The 25,988-nt window shown below is 44.2% G+C and overlaps 1 protein-coding gene across 9 annotated transcripts in view; it reads right to left on the bottom strand.

Moving 5' to 3' along the window:
- ATXN1 (ataxin 1) overlaps positions 1 to 25,988 on the bottom strand; it is a 379,215-nt gene that overhangs the window by 174,750 nt on the left and 178,477 nt on the right. Inside the window, exons 18-19 of one of the 9 annotated variants that reach the window (XM_075142740.1) lie at positions 22,202 to 22,340; positions 5,959 to 9,750 (exon numbers count right to left, since the gene is read on the bottom strand). The exons of 7 other annotated variants lie outside the window; for them this stretch is intronic. The gene's annotated coding sequence lies outside the window, so the exon portion shown is untranslated. Of the gene's footprint in view, positions 1 to 5,958; positions 9,751 to 18,342; positions 18,361 to 22,201; positions 22,341 to 25,988 lie in introns of those variants that run through there. One more of the 9 variants, XM_075142750.1, reaches the window with a different exon arrangement.

The following is a 25,988-nucleotide window of genomic DNA, read 5'->3' as shown; positions in this document are numbered from 1 at the left end:
TCCTCAACCTGTTTATCTGATCACGGCTTTAGGTGAAATGAAACACTTGAAAGGGACTAAAAGTAAGGAAATGCTCAGGATTAGCAAACTAAAGCCTTGTAGGAATTCTACTAGATAGGAAAAACCCCATAATGGCTTCGTGAATTTTCATCACCTCTAACAGTTTTTGAATAATGCAATGGTCTGTTTGGCAGCTTCATAAAGCTGTAATCCGCACAAGAAGTTCTACAATGTCTCAGCACTTCCTGGGGACTCGGAGCAGTAGGATAGCCTTGCAACACAAGCAGAGATTAATCATTTTCTAATGCACAGTAATAAATAATGTATCCCCCATAGTACATAAATTAAAGCTGTAATTCCATCCCGGTTCCGTGATGACACCAGAAGCCCAAGATGGAATTTCAGCCTCGTTATGACCAGTCAGGATACGCATTATTCCTTAAATTATGTTCTGAGAGTCGATAATAAACTGAGAAGTTCTGAAGGCATTACCAAAGAGAAGTAACATGTAATTACAAGCAGAAAGCAAAATTATTAAGTCAGATACTGTTTGCAGAATTTGCTAAAGCAAGCAGTAAATCTCATCCCTAAAAAGCCCACTCAGCATATTTGTAGCAAGGCAAGCAAAGATCACTACTACTATCAAAAAAACTTAAAGTTGTTCTAGTACCACAGGAGCAATGCCCCATCATAGTAAACAGAAAGAAACTACACGTTGAAGATCAGGTTTGTACATTACAGAGTCCTTAAAACGCTGAACATAACTCCTCCTACAACCATACATGGTATTTCACTCACAAGTCAAACAAGTATCCTACAGGTGCACAACAACAAGCACAAAATATCAAGAGAAACTCACAGTATGTCCCAAATCCGCATTCCTATTTGACAAGAAATCTACTGAACAAAGCAAAACGCTCATGATGAGAACTGCTCTGTCCTTCTGATGAATATATATACACACAGTTTACACACTGTAAACAACCTAAAAATTTTCATGAAGAACATGGTCCTGATACTTTTCCTCCAGACAATTTCAAGAAACCTTATGAAGACTCTAAAGACATTTTCCAAGTCTAAGAGCAAGCAGTTTAATGGAAATAAGTTTAGAAGTATGAAGATAGAGAGCCAAAACAGTCATCTATCTAGAGTTAACTGCTGTATTCACCCTGGACTTTTGTTACCAATTCCCATGATTTTTAGCAAATTCCGCAAGATTTCAAGCAGGTCTGGAGTCAGTTTTCTTCCAGAAACAAGAAGAAAATAACCTTCTGACCATCTTACACAAACAAGGCACGAAACTTTACCGGATCCCCCGTGGCCTGGAGTGGTTCCAGGTTCTGAACTTTTTTGCACGGTATTATTCACAAATTTATCTTCCCCCCCTCCCTCCCACCACATTCTTGATAATGTGAGAATCTAAGTCACGCTTACTCTCACCTGCTCTCCCCCCTTACATTCTAGCTTGCAGAGCTGTAAAGAACAGTAAAAAAGGAGAAGCCTGAAGATTATGACAAAAAGTCAAATAAAATGGTGCAGGAAGTTGGTATTTTCAAAAGCTGAAAATGTTTAAGCCTAGAGCAACTGGTTTTGAATATCTGAGGCTTCCCCACAAGCCAGCGCATTATTTGTTCCTTACCCCCCAACTCTTCCTCTTTCCACTTCCCCTTTTTATAATGTTACATAAAGTGTTCAAACCTGAACACCTGGACTTACTTTTCCTACATTCACATTTGAGCACCTTAACAGCAATGATCTCATATTCAAGGGGCCACTCACGTGGAGATACCTAGTGATTCTTCTGTCCTCTTTCAATCACTCTGATAACTAGCAAAATTTAAAACCTGAATATAACTATTTATGTGCCTACATCTGCATTTAAGGACACACGTTTTCCAAGAACCCATTTTCTCCCCTTTTGCCTTTCATGACTATTCATACAAACAAAAAAGTATCAAAAATCATGAGAAAAAGACAAAGAAAGCAAGACAATCAATGCCTAAAGCTCCTTGCCTCCACGGTATCTCCACAAGAAACGCATCATCACCTCTAAATAGCAACCCGAAACCTACTCAAGAGACTTACATAAGTCGTGACTCAAGAACTAAAGCAATGGGTGTCAAAACATTCAAAGACACAGTACCCTCTGCTCCTAGTAGTAAAGGAGTAAGGACTGGGAATATGCAAAGGAGACCCTTGCACTGGAGAAAAATAGCAGTAAAAACTTCTTAGAGAGCCACAGAAACACAGAACGGTTTGGGTTGGAAGGGATGTTTAAAGATCACCTATTCCAACCCCTTCCCTGACATGGGCAGGGACACCTTTCAGTAGATCAGGTTGCTCAAAGCCATCCGTTCAAAACCATCCACACAAGCTAACCTACACACTTCAGTAACAGCAGTAGACTACCAGAAAACCTTCAATCAGGTGCAGTCTTGGAGGTTTCTTACATCTCAAATAACTGATGTAAGCTCCAGAAAAAGTGGTAACCTAATGCCCAATGTATGCCTCCAACTGCCTTTTACCAGGGACTCAGAAAAAGAGATGGTTTTGTCCAAGATCTCTTAGCTAGCAAGTTATATTGCTCATGAGATATTATTCATAAGGAATGGCAATCTAACACAGAGAATAAAAGTTGTAAATAAATGTCAGCTGCAGAATCGAATACTTCTCCTGTCCTGAGCTGAACAAACACTGCTATATTGACAATGTAAGCAAAATGCTGAGAAGAGAAATGAATCTGCAATGAAAAAGAAGGAAGGGAAAAAACCTCTAGAAGTAAGCGAGAGGGAACATGAGAGGGAGACGGCACATGGACAACTTACGTTAGTGCAACTCTGACCAATTCAGGCTCTTCCCATGCTCATCACCGCACCATCTGTGCTTAAGTATAAATGAAAGGGTTCCCTATCAGAAAGAAAGGGTTTTCTTTCTTTGTGCAAATATCGTATTCACTTTCATATATTCCGAAGATTATGTGACTTATTCATTCAGAAATTAATCTAAAATGATGCTTATTATAATACACACCACAATGATTCACAGTCTCATTGCACTGGTCATACAAATACACACTAGAAGTTGTTGTTCAGAATGCTTTTCTTCCGATCTGGGAATTGTGTTACAACACTTGCACTAAATTTAAAGACATCATGTCCACCAAAGTCTGAGCACTAGCCTGTTAATTGGTTTTCCTTTCTTGCTCATTAGCTCAACACACAACACAAGATGCGTGGGTGAGGACTCACACCAGCAGCAGTGAAAATTTCAGTGCTTGCAACCCAAGCAGGAGCAGGACTTCAGAACTGCGTAATTACAAGAAGGAAGACAAAAGTACGATTAAAGAGACCCTATTTCTGACACAGCACAGCTTGGAAGAAACGCCAGCACTTGTCACAACGAACTGTGTGGCAAGGACTTCCCCACCAACACCATACCCAGAGATGTGGGCTTTTCACCACAGAGAATTCCAATTTCCCTCCTGGAAAAAGGAAGGAGAAGGAGGAAAGAAGTCTTTTTTCACAACATTTTAAAATTATTTAACTCTACTAACTTAAAAAGACTCATTGCCAATGAGTTATTGGATTGTTGCAATACAGGCATTAAGAATCCAAAAGCAGAAGCTCTTGCTGCCCATCCGATTATTGGTGCTGATTTGTTCCTGACAAAATATAGGTCAAATGAACATACTGCTAATGCATACTGTGTTAATTATTCTGCGGTGCCATGTAGTAACCCTGACGGAAGTTCAAATGAATTGTGATGGATACCGACAGAAACAGTATTATAGATAGTTTAAATTCGTATTCTGTCAAGTTTGCAACTATGACATAGGAGAACTGAGTTCCGAGGCTGCACTACTGCCTAAATGATCTCACATTATGCTATTAAATACTCCCGTGAGCTAGAATACTGTAGAGGGGTGAAGTTCAGAAAATCAATTTCAACGCTGTTTTGTAAACTTCAGTATAGCTCCAATTCTCTGTTAGTGATACCAATTCAATGAACCACGTTTACATTGTAAGCGCACACCAGGCTCAAAAAGTCAACTGGTTAGTGCACAGCGCTGAGAACGCCGTAGGGAGGGCAGACACTTACAGACAACACACTGCCAAAACAAAGCTTTAATTTAGAGGAAAAAATTCTGACCTCTGGAGCTGTAAGAACCGCCTTGAGATAGGAACTGGGAGTACACGGATAAACAGAAGCAATGCTATGAGTCTACACAGAGCGATTTCCAAAACTCATCCTCCCACGGCTTTAACAAAAAGTAGCCCGGTGAGCTGAGCAGCAGCAGCCAGTTGCTGTCAGGGACCCCTGCAGGGCCCTAAAATCAGGCAAAACCCCGCTCACTGCTCAGCCCAGCTAACCAGGACACCCATGCCCAGCCTACAGCCCAGGGGCCACAATGCTGACCCCCGAAACGCCCCATCCACCCTGCCGCCCGCTCACACCCACCCACCCTCCAGCACCCTTCGCCCCTGGGGAACCGCGGCAGCGGCCGCCTCACCCCACGGCACCTCTGCCTCGGCTCCTGCAAGCCCACGGCACGTGGTGGGGTGCGGTTCAGGCAGGGTTTGATACCGAGCCTCTCTGAACCTCTGAACACAGCAGATCCCACAGCAAACTCCACCCGTCAGAGGAGAGCCAGGGTCGAACCACTGCAGCTCACGCTCGCGGAGGTGACACAACGCACACCTAAACACAGACACGACTAAACATATGAACTGTACATATAAGCTCTCTCCATAAAAACACATTTGCATGCATTTACAATATACAGTCCTATTTTTTGATGTTGAAGTTTTGTTGCCTCCCCCACGCTCCCCACCAAAAAAAAAAAAAAATCTCCATTGGCTTTCCTCAATCATTAATCATATTAAACTAATAAACATTCTGGCACCGACACTGTTTAAACAGCCTTCTCTCCACCCAAAATCCACTGGCAAATATTTTCACATGTAAGACAACCATCCCACAAACCTGCTTTTGAATGCTAATCTAAACTGAGTTCTCCAAGCCAGCACGGTAGAGTTACTCTTTGGGAGGGGGACTGCAGAAAAAAAATGAGAGAGGGGCCTTTAAGATGAAATAAAAATAGACTCCCTTGATCCCACCATGACATGGCCCAGACATTCTCCCTGTGGGGGAAGAAGAAGTTTCTTACTGCAGTGAGAGTTTTTATAACATTTTCTTCTTTTTTTTTTTTCCCTGTGCAACTTTGCTTCCTGAAGAATGCTTTATATAAAAGACATGACATTTGGCAACCCAGCTCTGCTGCTTTGTGAAATTCTTTTGGCAAGTGCCCTACGTGCTGACTGCATTAAGCACATCAGTTTATTTATTTATTTATTTATCTATTTAGGCAGAAGTCAGAGGGAGCAAGCCATACAATTAACGTGCAGCACGGCACTGCTCCGTCCAAAAAACAGGAGAGGAGCTGGGGAGGGAGGGGCTGGAGCCTCTTCTTTTGGGAAATCTCATCAAGGGAGAGGAGATGGTTCTCCAACCTCAAAGTGTTGCTGCTGCTCTGGGGCATATGCAGTGATTCGTGGATCTCAAGGCATTTAGCGAACATCAATTAATTAATTAATTAAGCCTCAATTCCACAACAAAGGCAGGTATCATTACACACCTATTTTGCATATGGGTAAAACGAGCCGCGGAGTAAACCTAAGCCTGTACCGATCTTGCCCAGTGTCCCGAGGCAGGAGGTGCACCACCTCGCTCCTGCCGAGGCGAGAGCCGCCCAGCAGCAGCTGGCAGGAGGGCACGGCACCAGCCGCCTGCACACCCACACTTCCTCCCTCACGCCCAGAGCGAAACCAGAAAACGGAGAAGTCTCCACAGGCCACCGTCTTCCCAAGAGTGCAGCCACGGCACATGACTGCGAGGCACACGGACCTCCGTCGATAAGCACCGATCCCCTTTGCACCACGTCGCGTGCCCATGACTTACCTCAGCGCCATTTGCAGCAAGTCAGGGACAGCACCATGTATATATACCATCTGCGGTCCTGTTCTCGCAAAGGCAAAACCTCCAAGGGTCGAGGACTCGAACGAGCAACCCCCGTTTCCTACGCAGATGCCATGCGTTGGGCAGGAGGGCCGTACATTTGTGGTTCGGAGTTATGCAGCGTATCACTTTAGGCTCACAAGAAAACAAGACGCTTCTCAGAAACAATGGAATATTTTGGTTATGATCATGATTAGCCCCATTTATTTACACCAGGGACCAACAAAGCTTGGCAGCGCATTGCCAGGGACACCAAGCAACAGCAATTCACAGAACCGTGAAGTTTTCAAGCTAAATAGGAAGGAGAGACAGGAACATGAGAGGACATGACATACCTGCCCAGAGACCTAAGCCAACGGCTGGCCAGTCCCACAAGCTGGAAGGGTAAAGCTTCTGCACTCACCCTGATATTTTCAGGCCAAGCTGCTAGTAGCAAAGGGCCCAATCCATCCAAGCCATTGTTCAGCACACACACCACCAGGGAAATACTGAAACATGGTCTGCTGCCTTCCACAGGAAGGAGCTACCACGTCTCTAACCAATGGGACCCCCTGCAGATTGGGTACAGAAAGGACTTTTCTCCATCTCAGAGAGCTGAGACGGGACCAGAGAGTCCGCTTGATCAGGTGATGCTGCTTCAAAGGCTACGTCCAAGGGCACGGATAAATCTATAACGCACTTAGCCTTTGGAAAAGTTTTAAGCAGCTTGGTCAAAAAAAAAAAAAAGTTACATGTTTAACATTAAAAAGCGTTTTCTATACACAAGTCTAAAAGAGACAGCTGTGTGTTCTCATCATTTGTGTGTGCCCTCATAAAAAAAAAGTCTAAATTTGTTCCTGGAAAAGAAAATTGACACAGCAATCTAAACCTGCCTAGTGTTTTGCTAGAAGAATATGAGGAAAACTTTTTTTTTTTTAAAATAAAAAAAATCTGGCATTACCACCCCTTCCCGTTCTAAAACTTTTTCCTAGAATTTCTGTCCTTCATTTCTAGGCCAATTTCTATGATATCAAAGTAGTTACCACAACAGCAATATACAAGCCCAATTCTACAAAGTTTATTCAAGGCAAACAGATTTCAACCAGACTGACAGTTTTAGCGGAAGTTTGATGTGACCAAGGGCTCAGGACAGTAAGATACAGAGCTCAGCATCAGTTTAACTGTACAGCAACCTTTGCCAATCATCTGCCCTCGGTGAAGCATATACCAGGCTCTCCTTTGAAAAGGATTTAAGGATCTCGGCACTGAAAAGGGCCAAAGGGCCAAAGATCTGTCCACAAAGAAATCACTGGCAAAATTCCCCCCACCCGAAGCAAGGAAATACCAAGCCTCCAGTAGCACAACTCGATTGTCCTTTTCAACCTGGGAACAATACACTAGCACTTCAAGTGGGGATTTCAAGCTCGGTGTACCGAGTTACCGACTGCCCACGCAGGATGCACGCCTTGGTCTACGAGCTGATTCTGGAAGTACAGGCCAAGAGCAAGCAAGGAAAACCTCAGCACAAGTTGACTGAAGCTGTGGTCTCATTACCTCAACACACAGGCAAATTTGAAGTCAAGAGGCTTTGGTTCTGTGTGCATATACTACATACCAAGATATGAAAGATGCACATATGTTGTCCCAATGCAAAATTTCACACCAAAACATTATTAAACACGCTTTTTCTTTAAACAGAGGAAACAAACAAAAAAATATTTTCCACCAAACATATCTGTGAAGGCAAGTAAGAGGAACTAACATATTTTAGGACAAGACTGGCAATCTTGCTAGCCTCAGGTGCACAGTGCAGAGATGGTATGCAAGACAAAATTACACAACTTAAAACTTAGTTACAGGTGGTCTACTTGAGGGGAAGGACAAGATCATGACAGAGAAACAAGATTTGGATGTAAAGGATAGGATAGGACAGAACACCTGAGTGAGGGACAAGACTGGGTGGTTTTTGGCTTGACACTTGCCAAGTGAAAAAACAAGCGTGAGTCATAGTAAAGGTAACTCAAAGTGTGATGTGACTGCAAAGGAGAGCTGAGCAGACCACACTGCATGAGTCAGCAGCACAGATAAAAAGGGTGATAAGAAGCAGCAGATGGGACCTGTCTTTACTAAAACAACCCTGCAGGACACAGGCCTCCTTTGCTCTAATGAAATGGTCGTGCCAAGCTGCCGTGCGCTGGCTCGTATGCTTGCGATCCCGTGAATCAAAGAACGCTGCGCACGGGGGTTAGAAAAGCAGCAGGCAAACAGGTGCAGACAGATCCACATGTAAAAAAGCACAGAAACACAAAGCAACAGCACCCCCCCCAACACGCACACACCGTGACGAGCACCCTGGGACACCACCCTCCAAACCACTCAGGCAGCAGGGTGGGGAGGAAGAGAAGGGGGGAAGGAAGCTGTCACTGGCATCACGGCATTCAACCTGGCCGACGGCCAGCTTTTCTCTTTCTGCTAGTCAGACTCTGCCTTCCTGGTGGGCGCCGAGGGCAGGAGGCTGCAGCGCCGCAGCCCCCCCGGCCCCTTTCTGCCTCCCCAGCACGCACCTGCAGAGCCGGGAGGCAGCCACACAGCTCATACACGTCTCGAGAAGCCAAAAGGGCAGCCAGGGCTATTTGCGGAGCTATGCTCCAGTATACCTGCAGCTCAGGCGGCTTTGCAAAACTCCATCTTTTCGTTCAGGATTGCAAACCCCGTTTTGCCACAAGAGCAGAACATTTAGCCCCAAGAGACCAAGCACCACGTTCTTGGGTAGCAGAAACCATACAGTCCTACGCAAGGCCACATTACCCGCAAAATGTAGCTGCTGCCCAGACCACATAAACAACCTGCAATGGTGTTTCTTCGCTGTCAGGATCCCTACTCTCTCCACTTTTGAACCTGGTCAGGAAAGACAAGGGCCTTCTGTCATCAGCTCAGAAGAGGACAGAGACATAAGGCAAAGCTCAAACTGCCTTTCATCTCACTTCTTGGCTGAGGTAAAATTATACCCTGCCTGCGAGGGGCAAGATGGAAAGTAAAACGCTCTATTTTTAGACACAAGATCCTGCTTCATCAGGTTCATCTAATTTCTAAGAAACAAACTTTGGCAAAGGTCTGCATTTGAGGGGGATGACAGAGGACTTGTTTCATTTTCTTTTAGTGCAGCTCATAGCATGACTAGCATAAATCTAAGCAAATCTGCTTTAGCCACATATACATGCCAGCTGTTCTATTTGGGAGAGATAGTCCCTATATTCTAGCAAAATATATATATGTATTTCGTTTTTTCCAATCTGTCCTGCCAAAATAAGCATGTTCTGTCCAAGTATTTCAATGGAGTTAGAAGGTGTGCTTATTCCCCCCGATCCAAACACCCTCATTTATAGATTTCAAAAGTTGGCAGGTAGGCCGAGGAAGAGCAGTTGCTGAGCCTAACACACTCTGCACAGCAACAGATCTGTTGTAACAGATTAACAGGCAGAAAGATAGAGAGAGACAGGAAAGAGCCATACTTTCCTTCTTTACACATGTCCTTGCTTTCAAATGCAGCTTTACGGAGATAATGACAGTAACTGCGTGTCTAAAATAAAGCTGGACCGAGAGCCAAGGCTCATGCAGCCCCACTGACAGCAGAGCTTGGCTCTGCACTTCGGTCACGCACTTTTCTAACCCGAGCGTGCGCCCTCCAAGAAGTACGTAGAGGAACTGCTCTCCTACGGACATCGCAAGCACTAGTGAAGGGAGAGGGCGGTCAGCCTGTAAGAAAAACAGTGAAGTTAGTTTTCATTTCCTGTCGGTTTTAATCTTGTCTAGAGGCTTTGCTAGCTGCTACTTCCATTTTCTGGCCTGCCTGCAGAGGAATTGCTTTCTTTACTCATTCACAGAAGGTCCCTCTTAGCTGCCTGCTGTAGTGTCTCTCGTGCTCCTGAAATCCACCCCACCCTGCCCACCATTCAGTGGCTGCAGCAGCAGTGAATCAGTCTGCAACCACAAATCACTGTGTTGGCCTCCCCCTTGTAGCTCTATAAACAAACATACTCCTGATTACAGGCTCCAGTGACAATCTTTTTTTTTTTTTTAAAAAAAAAAAAAAGGCACAGGATTGGTGGAAGCTGATGCACAACTTTTTTTCACAGTCTTAAATCTGTCCATTATCCCTTGAAGGGTCTGGCTATGCAGAAACACCCTTATACCCATTTTACTGCTGGTTTTCACACTCTGTGGGCTCTTTGATTTTCTTTAAACTCATGATGTGAGTCCTTCTGTACATTCTGCAGGCAATTCCTGAAATGCACTGCGCAATTTGCATGTGGACACAGAGTGCCTGCTAACCCGAAGACAATTAGTGACAAATTACTATCGGAATTCAGACACAGGCTCAGTGAGGACTCCCTTGTCTTCAGCCTGGAGAAAGTGCTGCACCTATGTAACTCCCAACACAGGGCTCTCAGGCCCTCAGCACTGAGGCTGCTAAACGGTGACGAATCGATGACAAACCATTACTGATAGTTCTGCAAAAAGGTTCCTACGCCTCTCGGCCACAGCCCCCTGGCATTACACACACTTCTGCACATCCGCTTTCAAAAGGAGCCATCAGATGCACTCATCCATCTAACCCAAGATACAAGACACAGCCACTCGAGGGTGACACCCTGCATGAAAGGTGGCTGAGGATGGGTGTCAAGCTAGGACAGCAGAAGGCAAAGGTGTAAGTGACAGAGCGCAGAGGTCATGTTGCTAAGAGTTAACCAGCACAGTACGTGCCAGGAGCAATAACTTTTCCCCCTGCGTGAACTGTGACCAGGAGCAATGCCAGCAAGTCATGGCTACAAGAGATGGAAGAGGGGGAATCACCTGATCCTCAGCCCGTGCACATCTCTGAAGATTTATCTCAGCACCACATCCTTAATTCCTCCCCCAGTTTCCAAGAACTGGTCTTTCATACACACACTAGAGAAAGAAAAGGAGTTTGTCTAGTATCTTTACTTCCAGCTCATGTTTGCAAAGCTCCCTGAGAAGAAAACCGCCAGACTCCACAAGCGATCGGTGTTATCACACTTGATCCACGCGAGCCTTGAGCTTGCTGCCCACCACGGGACCAACCGCCATCGCTGCAGTCCTGAAGGGACGGTGGCATAAAATGGCAAAGTAGCATTTTGCTTGCCTTTTCCTGGGAGAGGCTATGTAGGTGTAGCATGTCAGAAGACAAAATTACTAACTTTATTCCTAAAATCTCTCAACAGCGCTCAGTCTCACTTCCTCGTTTACAGCTGGATGAGTCTGAAAGACAGAGTCACTTTTGCAAGACCCAAGAACGTGAGTGGGAACACAATGGCAAAGCCCCAAACTCTGTTCCTCTCCTCGGTCTGCTATACAACCCTCTTCTCTCCCTCTGGGCACAGTGGAGCTAGGTCACTACCTTCCACATACAAACTAATAAATAAGTGACTTCTCTCTCATGCATTTATGTACGTAAATTAAGACATATTTTAAACTAGGTTGTGACGATCCATATTACGTTCCAATACTGTATCTATTGAAATGTGAATTAAATTTTTTTTTTAAGTAACATTTTGAAAAGGATGTGTTTTTGCTGCTGAAGTCTCGAAGAAAATCAAACTTTGGAACTGACAGCAGTTACTGACTACACTTCTTAAACAGGCCTGACCAACATCCTACATCAGCTTGCAGTAGCAGTCCCTTCTGCCAGGCCAGAGAGGGTATCTTCTTCATTTCAGTGCACTCAGCAGGCTGAGTTAAATATTTAGCTCAAACAGGAGAAAGGAACTGGAAGTTGTAAAAGTAAGAAAATAGGAGTTCAAATAATTTCTTAACAGAAGTGATGTGCCAGAGTCCAGGATCTCCGATTCCCAAAACTCTCTAAGATACTGTGACCAAAAAAAAAAAAATATTGACTTAACTACAATTAACTGTTCCTTTTAAAAATGGCTTAATTTTAATGCAAAACAAGTTTAATTTTTTTTTTTCTTTTTTCCCTCCTATTTCAAAGAAGCATTTAGTTACGTGACAGGAATGTTTCGAAATCTCCTTTTTGTGCTTTTTTGCTGAATGTTTATTTTCACATGAACGTAGCCTGATACAAGTCACATGCAAAAATATAATCTAGTAAATAGTGAACAGAATACGCACCGATTAAAATAAAAACCAAGGAAATTTAAAGGTCCGTAGAAATCTGTGTTGGACCATATTACTGGTGGAACATCTGTAGAAATATAATGTAGTCTGAGTTTAAAAAAGATAACTAAAATTATTTCAAGTACTGAAGGCATTCCCTTCTTTAAGGACAATAACTAAAAAGAGTAAATGCAAAACAAGATTTAGAAGCTGATTGTTTTAATAAAGTTTTCTTGCTTGCTGATTTTAGTGACAATTGAAATCAGCGATTTAAATCCCCCTGAAGAACCCTCCACGGGCAGAGCAGTGCTGATTCATTTCTCGTGAGATGAGACACTCAAGATCATGAAGAAGAATGTTAGCTTGCTGATGCACGGCAGATACACTGGGACGGACAAATGCACACCAGTATTTTAAATTAAAAAAAGGCAAGAAGCTAAAACATATGCACGTATGTGCACATGTGAATGCATGCCCTCATTTTGTTATTGCGCTCGATCAGGACACAGACCTGCATAGCAGCAGACTAGAAGGAGGAAGCTTTTGCAAAGAGGTCATGGCCAGCAACTCTTGAGTGCTCAGGGCCGTTCTTCCAGATGCAGAAAGACCAGGACTGGCTCAGCAGTGGGTTTCTTCAGTAAGCGCAGCACTGCATGGCCAGGGCTGCAGGGCCAGGGACATGAACGCGTGGTGATGTCTGACTGCCCAGGGTTAGCGTGGATCCTGCCAGGATTACGATAAGCCTTGCTAAATCCGCACTGGGCACATGGTGACTCTGCACCATCCTCCACCAGTGCTCCTAGTCCCAGGATGACAGTGACAAAACACCCCTCAGGGCTGTCAAGTCAGGAGCTGCGCTGAGCAGGAGACAAGAAGCCTGGCTGGTCTCACCAGACCCAAACTGCCTGGCCCTACCTACTCGGGAGTCTCTCTTACGGGTGTCCTGTAGCATCTCCACCACCCAGGTTGTTCCCGTGGGCTATAGCAGCACAGACCTCTTCCCTGCCCCGCACAGCAACGAGGACAGGGGAAGCTGTGTTTCAAGAAGAAAAATACTTTTTCATTCTATAGCAGAAACTGAGTTAGAAGGCTTCAGGGGACCTGCAGAAACTTGCGAAGTCATGGAGATGATCCTCCAGCGAGAACGAAAAAAGGAGGAAAGTATTCATGTGGATGCTACAAGTCATTTCTCAAGGCAGGAGGTTACATGATTGGGAAGAACCTCTCCTTTTTCCCTACGCCGCCCCCATACACTGAACAGCAAACGCATGGGGAGATGCAATCAGGGTGGCTGCAGGAGTTGCCAAAGTGCTTTTTGGCTTAAGAAGCAAAGGACAAGTTTGAGGTTTTTTCTTCAATTGCTGCCTCATGCACTTAATGTAGCGAGACAACAGAAAAGAGTAACTTATGTATATACATAGCAATGAGGTAATTAAAGCCTAGTTCTTCTCAGCCTGCTCCCCGACTCTACATAAAAGTACACAAGTGCACGAACATCTAGGTTGAAAATACAACATCACGCTCTAGTGTAAAAGTCCCGTGCCTCATGGAGTACTGCTGGCTTTACTACGGCCGCACTACGTATTAGCGGGTACTGATTGTGCTTGCACAATATTTCAATAAGCAGAGCCAACCAACATCACTTCCTCTATTTCTGTATAGAGTAATATATTTACAGGAACAGCCTTTTGAAACGTTCCAGTAAAATTAGCTTACTCACAGATTTTTTTTTAAACTAGAACAGAGAGCAGAAAGATATCATCATCATCGTTTTTTGTGCATAAATCAGCTGTCTATTTACCACTGATTATGTTGCAATAATGAATTGCCACTACCTTCCGAGTTATTTGTTGGGTTATTAGAGATTACCTAAGTTCACAGGATCAGAAAAACAAAAAAAATCTTCATTATTTCCTGGGAAACGACCTTCAGAAGCATGCATGCATTCCACCTCCTTCCCCAAAGCAATGCCCAAAATATTCCCGGAGGAGGTTTGTCTGCTTTATAAAAACCTCCAGTGATGATGCTTCCACGGCTTTCTCAAAGGCAAATGACTGCAGCACCAAAACACCCTTGTCACTTGAAAGCTTTCGTAAATGTTTACCTAAGTCTTGCCACCTTCAAATTAAGCCCATTTCTTCTCGTCCTAACCCCAGCAGTCGTGCAGTACAGTTTATTCCCTTCCTCCCCATAGGAGCCTTCCACATACTTGAACACTGCTATCGTGTCTGTTACTGGCCTTCTCCCCCGTAGACTAAACAATCCCAATTCTTTCATCTTCTTTCCCAGGTCATGTTTTCCAAATCTTTGATCTTTTTCACTGCCTTCTCCCTGGATGCCATCCAGCTGGCTCTTGACTATGTTGTGCCCCAAACTAGATGTTGAGCCACTTCCAACACTGAGTGGAGCGGACGGGTTATTTCGTGCCTTTTCTTTACACACCCCAAAACAGTACTTTCTCGAGGGGCAGGGATGGAGAAACTTTGTTCCTTGTTTGACACCCATGGCTTCAGGTCTACAATCCCCTTCACTCTCAGATGCGCTGTCCTGCGCACACGGATCGGGCCTGGGAGGAGCTGAGCTGGGGCTCTGCCCCGCAGGCGCTCACGATGGAGCGGCAGGGTCGCCAGCTCCGGGGTTGGAGCCGCAGCAGGCAGGGGAGGGAAGGAAAAGCTGCCCACTCAGCAGAGCACTGGCAGCCCGGCTCCCAGGGGACAGGGGAACAGGACATGCCGCAGGCTGGTTTTCTCTGGTGGTCTGGGAACCAGCTGTGATTTTTAACACCCTATTCAACTAAACCAGGCCAAACTGCCTCCAGCACAGCCCAACTCCAGCTCACAGACCTTCTTCTGTAGGACCACTATTGAGTCAGACATTCCCCATCCTGTGTCACGCAACTGGATATTTCTACCCCTGTGCAGTGCTTCTAAGTTTGTATCCTGGTTTTTTTCCCTCCAAACCATTCCTTCAGTGAGCAAGGGCCACTCTGAACTGCAATCCTGCCCTCCAAGGAGCCTGCAGCCCCCCTCCATGCTTCTTATCCTATGTAAATTTAATAACTGCTTTCTCTGCTCCATCCATCATTTCAATAATGAAAACAATGAGTATTACCAAAGCCAGGACAGACCCCTGGGGAATCTCACTCGCTCCAGTCTTGCAGTTCAACAGCAAACCATGAATAACTACTTCTAATAGTGCCTGGTGAAATTTTGTGCACCCACATTACAGACTGGCTGACCAGACACCCCGCCTGCTTCAAAGAAAGCCCCCCATTAAAGAGGGAGTAATTTCTATCAGAGAGGTCCAACTACATTGTCATAGGCGCTGTTGGAAAGTCTTTGCTAAACACTGCCATAAGAACGTAATGCATGCTGATAAGAGGAATAGGAGGGTTGATAACCAAGCTTTAGGATGACAGGAGAACTTCAGCTGCCTCAGAACTGAGACAGCAGGAGCTTGACTTCGCTTCCAGCAAGAGAGAGGCTTGGAAGAAGCAAACTGAAACACAGTATAAAAATGACAGGAATTTTGTACCTGCCACCAACTGCTGCCGACTTATCAGTTAAAGAAGATACTATCACAGAGGCGTGGGTTTGGGTTTTTTAATTTAAAAAAACCATTTTCTTAGCTCTTCCAGATGTTTTTTGAATTGCATTCCTTACTGCTCCCTAATAGCCTATTCTACTCAGGGATCACAAACAAGCCAGACAGACAGCAAAGACCATGGATCCCCAAACCCAGATTAATACTTTAATCAACCACTGAAAGCATCCCCAGCTCCACACCAGCACTAGCAGAAGCAAGTGGCAGCGGCTGGTGCCTGAAACAGGGAGAAAGGGTAAGTTCCATGGAAAGTGAAAGGTGAGGCAGCTTTCCAACGCTGGCTCCCTCTGCTTGCCAAAATAGCAATGCCCTGCCCACGCCTCACTCCGACTTCTGCAGAAGATGCGCTTGCTTCCCAAGAGAGTTTACTCTCGCAATGCAGATGTGCTTCACTGAGGCAATCACATTCTGTTGAGTAATGCAACCCGGAATTAAACAGTATATGCTATTTGGTGCATTTTTAAAATGTAAACCAGAAGTTACTGTGGAGCTCAGTCACGCTGCCAAGAAAGTTAACGCTATGATTTTAGCAGGGAAGAATATATCATATCCTCCCTCCTCCCACACCTTACTCTTGAGTCGTAATTTTGCTAAATCCTTTCGTACTTGTCAGTAAAATACAAAGTCACACATCTGTGTGACTTTCATTTTGATCTTCGGTGACTGCAGGTATCACCTCAGGAACTAACACAGCCGCACCAGAGGCAGACGCAGCGCAGCTCTGGGAAGAACCTGGCAGGTGACTGCACCGAAGTGCACAGAGTTGAACCATTCCTCTCATGTCCTACAGAACTGGCGTTAAAAAAAAAAAAAAAAAAAAACCAAACAGAAAAAAGAACCCGCAACCAACCATTTCCAGTCCTCTATGTGAACCAGGAGGAACAACACTGCAGATGCTGAGGCATACTTTGAATACAAATATACATACATTTAGATTCTTCTTATAGTTTCCAGGAGCTGCACAATGCCATTCCTCTTTAGAGGAATACAGGTCTTTTCTAAAATATATTATGCATAACCCAATTTTCCATAGTGGAAAACTCACCAAGGGAATACTGTTTTCTCATACCAGAAATGTATCCCAAAATTACAGTAATTTATAGCCTCATTTTCATTGACAAAAGAAATAATACCATTCTCTTCTGACAAATATCAGTACACTGAAAAAGTAATGAATAAATGCCTATAAACAGGTATCAAATAAAGCAACTATCAATCACTGCAACAAAATTTTAATTAAATCATATGTTAAGTAAAAAAAGACTGAAGTAAAAACAAGGCATATAATCTGAAATCAAAATAAAAATCTGTCTGTCATGCCAAAGCAGAAAAACACAATTCAGAGCACTAAAATACCACAACCTGTTAAATGACCAGTCATCTAATTGTTATTTGTAAAGCTCCAAGTATGCTAAATGAAGCCAAACATAGAGATTCAGCAAAGTACTTAGGCATGGCCAACGTACATCTGTATTTTAAAAACATTTTTTATGTGACAGAGGGATTAAAACTCTGGAACTGTTCATGTACACCTCTACAACGATTTCTTTTTAAGAGACAGAAAATACTCAGAAAGCGATCTGCACTGTCCACATTTTAGTATTACAAATCAAATTCAGCCTAAGCTGAATACGTATTGCTGGAGACACATCAGAAAGAACCCCGAGGATTAGTCCTAACACAAAAGGATGAGGGAGTTGCCTGCTGTCATCCTGCCAATTTTGCAGAACAGAAGAGTTAGCAAATGAGGCATGAAAAGATGTGAGCAAAGAAACTCATACCTGCAAAAAATGCAGCAATATCAGGTGTGCAAGAAAATTACAGTAAGTAGTATCAGACCCAATCACAACTGCTGACCAGCTGAAAGTCCTTTTGGCCTCAGCTGGAAATACTTAGCAACCTTAAGCTAATTAAACTTAGAAGCTGTCCTAATTTAATGCTAAAAATTAAATTTGAATATTCAGCATTTAACTTTTTAAGGCTCTGACCTTCAATCTGAATCAACAGTAAGGCACCGGCACTAGCTGAAGCTCTAGGCTACATCAAGAAAAATCTTCCTGTGTGCCTCCATTTCTACCTGTTACCGTAAAGGATACAGTTCTCTCTTTTTCTAATTCCTTATAGTGATAGCAATATCAAATATACGTATCTTACTGCTTTAGGGAAAGCCCAAAAGCTCCTGTTTTGGGCTTTGAAAATCTCTCGTTACTGCAGCTGGTGGCTTTCAGAGTGCAATGACAAAGGGAGAGCATTATTCAAGTGTGTGAGCGCATGCACACATGTGGGCAGGGAAACTGAAGAGGAAAGAGGCACACGCTCTAGATTGTAATTCTCCAAACCTGAATATGGCAACAAACCACGTTCAGTGCAGATGGCCAGTCATGTTATGAAAATACACAGTTGACTCAATGCTACCACGTCTAGCAAGGTGGGCTGACAGGTTTCATACGGCAAAGGCTACCTCTGGGGGAGGGGGAAAGCTGAGGTGGGGATGAGGAGTTCTGCACCTGCTTGGAGATACCTTAAACGTCACTTTAATTAATCTGATACATAAGATTCAACAAAAAATAGGGAAAATAAATTAACCGAAGAACAAAAGGCTTAACTTACTGAATAAGACCCCACTTTCCCTGCTGTAAAGCACTTCTGAAACATGGCAGTAGCCACTGAGCTACTGCTTTTCTTGACCTTTTTGCTGAAAGAGAGCACAGTAAAAACAGGAAAGAGCTAAAATGATACGCAATAAAGATGCTTCATGTTAGGAAAGTCTTTTGAGTCACTGTTGCAAATCCATTCTGTGTCAGATTTGCCGATATAATGCTTGCTAAAGACCATTAACAACACCAGCAGTCAAAGCGAGCGTATTGTCTCTCGGCTGTTGCAGCAACACCGTACGCACCATACGATGCAGCTATGTAGCATTTGCATCTGTTGCTAGTTTTCCACAGCCAAAAGCTCACTTCATGCCTTATGATTAATTTATAATGCCCTGAGCCCCAAGGAGATTTACTCTTCTGATTGCCCTTTTCTTAACAATAATGCAAATAAATACGGAAATAAATCTATTGTCTGAGGAACCCTTCCACTAATTTTGTTCTTTGATGGTTTGGTTGTTTCAGTATAGCTAGGAATCAAGAGTAAAGTGGATCATAGCTTAATATAGTGTGTGGTTAATCTTCCCTTTGCATAATGCTGGTACACTATGGCCCAAATACCAGAGATTTATTTGATGTGTACATGCTTTCAAGCATTAGTAAACAAGTTGCAGCCCATTATGAAAGAAGAGCAGATCCAAATAGTTGTGAAGCTCTTTATGTACTAGATTGACATTGGCAGTGCAATATACTTACATCTGCATGTGTACTTTATAATTTCGGAGACTATTTCACCAAGTATAATTTTTTAAAATATGACTAAAAATATGGCTGAGATCACTTCCCATGTGATGCACTACTGTCCGAAGCATGACAGAACTGGCTGAGGCACAGTCGTCTTCTTCTCTTTCTCTTTCTTTAATTGATTTTATTCCTCGTAACATAGCCAAAAAGAGGAAAAACATATACTAGAGGCTCACAAATGTATAGACACATTAATTCCCATGAAAAAACAAAAAGCTTCTCTCACTTCTCATTTCTTATTCTTCCATTACTTTCAAGAATATGCTACAGAACATACAGAAGTACTCTACCAAATATCACAGAATTTTTTCTCTACTAGACCTATCAAATAAATTATTATCCTACATTCCATAACTAAAACATTTTTGTTGTTGTTCACGTACTAATTAAAACAAATTGGTCCTTTAGAAGCTGGTCGTAAGAGCAAAATATTAACTTAAATAAAAATTGTTTTTAATAATGAAGTTTCAAGCAACGGTACAGTGGAAGCACTTAAGTGCACAAAAGTTACTTACATGTGGCAGTGCTCCCTGGATGAGAGACCCAGCGTGAGGCTGCAGTATTTTAACACATGCAGGCAAAAACACCCAAGCTGTACTGTTAGGTATCAATAAGCCATTCTCACAATACGCTGCATTTTTTCTACCTAGTAGAAGAAACACGATCCCACGCTCAGGCACTAGCTTTAAAGGACAGTACCTAACTCCTTGCTCTCTCATATACATACGTGATTTTCAGCAGTCCTCCCAGTGTTTATACTACACTCACTGACCCCCCACATAGGCTACGACTGGACATCATCAGTCACTTGCTGTCTCTGGCCTAGATTTTATCCTGTTCTGTGCTGAACACTAACTTGAGATGACTCAGGAACAGTTGCCTCTGTTTCTTCCCCCATAATAAATAAAGAAGCCACGACAGAGGTAAAGAGGAAAGTGGGGGCTGCGGGGGGAAAGACCTTTCAGACAGTAATTCAAAAATCTCATCATAGAAAACCTATACTCCTGGAGCGAGCTCTTCAGATGAAGCCTCAAATCTTGGTGGCAGCTATCAAATGGACGTAAAAGTATATGCCTATGAAGGAGGTGCTGCAAGAACAAACACATCAGTGACTGAGAGACGCCAGGATACCACAAAAAAGTAACACAGTAAGAAGAGAGGATGCCAGTGTCTCAGATAAGCAGTTATGGCTCTGTTTACTTAAACTGCTCTGCTGAATTGTTCCCATTTCAGGCAGAAACCTTTGATTTAAGGAAGAGACTTGCAGTTCTGTCTTCATATTTTTTTTCCTTCAAAGCATGAAAGAACTTCCTTTTTCAAAACCCAATTAACAAAGTTTACATCCAAACCCTCAGTCCCAAAAATCTCAAATCTGAACTCTATTAAAAGCAGCAGTTAGTGCAGCCAAGTGCTCCAACAATATATTTAATAGCCTGTAATATTTCTAATGCCCTACTGCCTGAAGTCTATGATCTGGAAAACCAGCCAAGCACACCCACCCAAGAGCAATGACTGCTACATGGAAGACTCTGCTATCTCCCTTGGCTATGGCCCTCTGCCACCACTGGCATGACCAGACCAGGAACTCTCCAGCTGCGGAAGGCAGGCACACAGACCACCACCCCTCTGGCAGGAGGAAGCCTGAAGGAAGGAGGCAAATTAAAAGTGAAAGTTGTGCCAAACATGTAAGCATGGAGTTACTCTTTCAAACTTAAGGTCCTGCAATTTTAAGGGTGTGGTTTATTATTTGATTTTATTGGAATCTCCTTCTCCTAGCCTACTGCTTCCCTCGTATCTCTTAGGGTTCCTCCCATTCATTCCTACTTCACGTCCTTCAGGCTGGAAGATTTCTCAGATCACTCCCCCAATTCCAACTACTAATAAACTCAATGGAAAAACTCCCTTGATGCCCGTGGGGACCAGAACAGGCATTTGCCCCGAGCTCAGGTATGAGCATCCTGCACACCCAGCAGTACCTCTCCCTGGTCGGCCTAAAGGATGCTTGGGAAAAGCATTTTGATGCAGATTTCACATTTGCTGGTTGTGACACTGGAAAATACAGTTCATGCTGTCTCCTGACAAAAAGCCACACTGCATGTTCTTCTATATAATGTGCTGTCGTGGTTTAACCCTAGCCACACAGCCACTTGCTCACTCCCCCACGGTGGGATGGGGGAGAGAATCGAAAAAAAGGTAAAAATCATGGGTTGAGACAAAGAGAGTTTAATAGGTAAAGCAAAAGCCGCGTGCACAAGCAAAGCAAAGCAAAGCAAGGAATTCATTCACTACTTCCCATCGGCTGGCAGGTGTTCAGCCATCTCCAGAAAAGCAGGGCTCCATCACGCATAACGGTTACTTGGGAAGACAAAATGCCATCACTCCGAACGTCCATCCCCTACTCGCTGGTGAGGTGGTGTGAGAAGCAGAAAAGGCCTTGACTCTGTGTGAGCACTGCTCAGCAGCAATGAAAACACCCCTGTGTTATCAACACTGTTTTCAGCACAAATCCAAAACACAGCCCCATACTAGCTACTATGAAGAAAATTAACTCCATCCCAGCCAAAACCAGCACAGGCATACACGTAGGAAAGTAAAAATATCTCTTCTAGCAAGTAATGCAAAGCAGAAGCAGCCTCCTGGCAGTATTACAGCCGACTGGAAGCTAAAATGATACTAATTATGCAGTTCACTTGAACTCCAGCAAGGCTCCATGAGTCCTAGCACAAAGAACACCGCCTGAGTGAACCCTCCGGCGGGCACCTCCCTGCCACCGCGCGTGGGCAAGGCCCACAAAGCACCAGGGGAACACAGCGAGGAAGCGTGCCCATGGGCACAACCTGCGGCTCCTTCTCTGACGCCCTGCACCATGGCACCGACGGGCACGGGACAGGAGCAAGGATGTCCCCATCCGAGCAAGAATTTACTCCCATATACGGCACAACTCTGTGCTCCACCTCAGACTTTTCTAAGCATCAAATCTCCCGCTGAAGAGCATTTTCCACTCTCTTGCCAGCCTGACTGTTCAAGAGTAAGCGAAGTTGCGGATGACTCCGCAGCTCGTTCCACATTACCATGCCAGTGGGTTGCTGTGAATTCGCGACGAAGCGAGAGAGGCAGCACGCTCAGATGTGAACCAGGCTGAACTTTCAGGACTGGTTTCTCCTTTTTCGGGCCCATCTACCGGGGGAGTGCAGCAGAATTTTTAAAAAGCTGTCAGAGATAGCGCAAAAAAGGAAAAAAAGGATTATTTGCATAATATCTAAATAATGAAATGAGGGCTTTTTCACTTCCACACTTCAGTATCTCAAAAATGGCCAGGGAAGTATTATCATTTACTACAAGGTCTGACGAACGGATGGATTCCCACAAACACTCACAGTAACAGTTTATTCCCTTTCATAATGAGAACAAGCAGAAAATATTTTACTCCGAAAGATGGTTTTTCCAGCAAACTCTCAAGTTCTGTGAAAACAGCCATAACTACAACACTGCTCGCAGAATGTTTGGTAACTTTACAGAAGATGTTGTATGTCAAACATTAATTTTTAAATAAATTCACTAAGCTACCCTACCGTGTTTTCAAAGTCACCCAGTTTAATTAGTTTATTAGATCAATAAAGAATTTTGGATATCAAAAAACTGCATGTATATTCAATTGAAAATGTACAGGAAAGAAGCAGGAGAAATGATATGAAAATGAAAAAAAATATAATTAATAACCTACAAAACAATCAGTACACCAAAAAGATAACTTCATGATCTCACTTCACCTGTGGAAAGCAGGCTTTCAATCTTTTTCCATTTCCATGCTCCCTAAGGTCTTCCTGGTAAAAGCGAAGCCCTCCACAGAGGGCTGACAGCCAGCTTGCTTTCCTGAGCGTCTGCTCCTCGGAGGCAGGCTCTCAGTCAACTGGTTCACAGACCACAGTCACTGGTCACTATTGCCACCACAGAGTACAAACTAAAAACCACCATTACATTGCAAACCAATTAACCAATGTAACCAACAATGCTTTGCAGTATGCAACCTCCAGCGAAGACTGCAATGGTGTGTCCTTTCCCGGCAGTTATGCACGCGCAGTGCAGCACTGTTGTATCCATGATACCATGTTGCATCCAGTTACCCCAAAGGGGCAACGTTCCTAAAGGACGGAAAAATTTGAGTTATAGACATTATGCAACATTTGGGGTGTATTTAAACAAACTCCAGGCTTAGCAATTAATTGTCTTAATATTTTCTGGGTATCCTCAAACTTTACAGAAGCTGTGCAGACTCGCAGGCAGCCCCCACATGCCTCATCCCTCTTTCTACCCCATGCCCCAGCTGCCACATCAGCATTGGGCACACACTTGGGATAAACCTGACCCTGAAGCACTAAGGAGCAGCGGAAAAACCCCCGAGAGCGGCAGCCGCTGCTCCGGCGCGGCGGGAGCACCGAGCGCAGCGTGGTCCCGCGAGCAGGGAGCGCCTGGCCGCAGGCCCACACGCCACCGCTGCAGGAAAGGCAGCGGGGCTGGGGTTCAGAAAGGCGGGCAGGGCAGGGGAAGCGGCCAGCCTCCAGCGCACGCCCAGGGGCGCTGGGGGAGAGGAGGGTGGTGGTGTTAGTCCGGGAGCCCTGCGGCCAGGGGCAAGCCCAGGGCCCGCCCTGACCCCGGGGGCTTCAGGAGAGGCTGGGCAGGCCCCGCCACCAGCATCACCTGGGAAAGAGGGAGTTCACGGAAAAGCCACGGATATTATTTGAGGGCTAACGGGCGCTCATTGCAAACACGGCGCGGCTCGCTCAAGGGTGGAGCGGGGGCAGGGAACACCCCCACCCCGCAGCCCCCTGGGAAGTCAAATGCCCAAAACGTGGAGGACTTGCTTAAGGTGGGGGACGGATTCATCTCTAAAGCTAGTGGGATACCTACAGGAGTAAGTATAATGAATGCATTTCTATTTAGTGCTCTTTACCACGCAAAAATCCCACAAGTACCATACAAAAAACTAATCAGCCTCACCGAAATGCAACAGCAAAGGGCGGGCAGGGGCAGATGGCAAAAATGAAAATCCGGTCGCCTGCCCCCAGGCAGTTCCCCATCCCTCAACAGCACACAGGCAGCAAAGGCCCCAGCTTTCACCGTTTTAGGTGAAGACCCCTAGCACACCCATAACCCACCCCCTGGTCTCCAAAACATCCGTCTGGGACGGACAGACACCAGTCCGCTCTCCCAGGGTTTGAACCCCTCCTCCCAAGGGTTCACACGTGCAACAGGTAGCTCTGACCAGAGCTGTGAGCAATTTTTTTCTCCTTGGGCAACTGATGCCAGGCGAAATATCTCCAGATTAAATTAAAGTAGGCTGTGATTTTGCACGCACCTCTCTCTAGCTATCACTTTTTCCAAAAGGCAGGGTAATAAACTGCATTCCGGGAGGCAGGGCATTCAGCTAACAGGCTTCAGTACTTCACATGTATTAATGAACAGGACAGCAATAATGTTAAGAAAACTTTCTCGGTCACTGTCCTGACTGTAAGGTTTTAAAATCACTGGCTGGGAAACCCACTCCCCAGCTGGCTAATGACTCAGCTTTGAAAGCAAATATCTAATAATTACTTAGTAGAGGGAAGTTGTGGACAGTTACACCTCAGGGTATTTCCAGAAATGACAAGTATTTTAAAATGCAAATGCACAAATTCTGCAGCATACATAATTTGAATATCTGGTGTACATCCTGGCCACATACCATATTGCTAGCAAATACCACGGTGCAAACAGTTTTTCCAAGACTACATATATCCCCAGTGACACATTAGAATGTAGTTTTAAAAAATAATACAAAGATAAAAGCATGTTGTATATGGCATGCTTTGGAGCAGTGACCATATGCTCTGTCAATAATCTATGGATTAATTGGGCCCTGATGTACAATAACATGTTGGCCACTCATAGCTCCATGGAAGATTATTCCATTCACCATGCAAATTAGCTGAGGATTAGGCATATGTCACAATTTTTCATTCATATTTTTAACTTGGTCAGCTCTAAGATACTACTGTTGGGGTTTAGGTTTTTTTTATTATTCTTATTGTTTAAAGGTCTGATCCTAATTCCCTTAATTTGCACTAACATCAAGGGAGCAGGTTCAGGCACTAAATCAGAAGATTAACGTTATCTTAACAATTTACTTCTGTGTCCCTAAGAGCAGCTATACCAGAGCATTAAAAAAAAAAAAAAAAAAAAAAAGATTCATTTAACATACCCTACCGCTGACAGTAGATGTAGCTGATACTTTGGGAAACAGTTGAAGAAATAGAGCAAGTATAGGATGTAAAAAAAGTAATTTGTTTCAGTATGATTACTTCCAGTTTGGGCTGTGTTTCTGAGTAGCTCAAAATCAAGATGCTTTTCTAAATCTTGCTGTTAGGAACAGGCAGTAAAATAGATCTATATAATCATCTGCAACAGCAACCCATCTTGTAACAGATGAAAGTCTCCTGAGTATTTTATTTTCTTGGTTTTTATTTAGAGCAGAGGTCTGGATAGTTGGGTGAATAGCTGGCCACAAAAGAAAATGTCATTTACTAGTTACGACCTAACCTAAGGTGTGGGAGATTCACCTTCCACTCTTTGTAGCTACAGAGGCTCCCCTTACAATCATCAGCATTTGCGCCTGGGCAAAATGACTTCAAAATAATAACAAACTGGAACGTTTCCAGGACAACATTTCCCATCCACTCTGTACATGCTGTGAATCACCTTACAAACAGCACAGCCCTGGAGAGCAAGATCTCCATGTGTTACTATCTTGTCCAGGTCTCCTTGGTGAAAACGAGACTGTCCCTAACGAATTCAACAACCCGGGCAGGCTAAAACGCCATT

The sequence above is a fragment of the Calonectris borealis genome, chromosome 2 (assembly GCF_964195595.1).
Source record: "Calonectris borealis chromosome 2, bCalBor7.hap1.2, whole genome shotgun sequence".
Classification (NCBI taxonomy): domain Eukaryota; kingdom Metazoa; phylum Chordata; class Aves; order Procellariiformes; family Procellariidae; genus Calonectris; species Calonectris borealis.
This window is presented reverse-complemented; position numbering and strand designations above follow the sequence as displayed.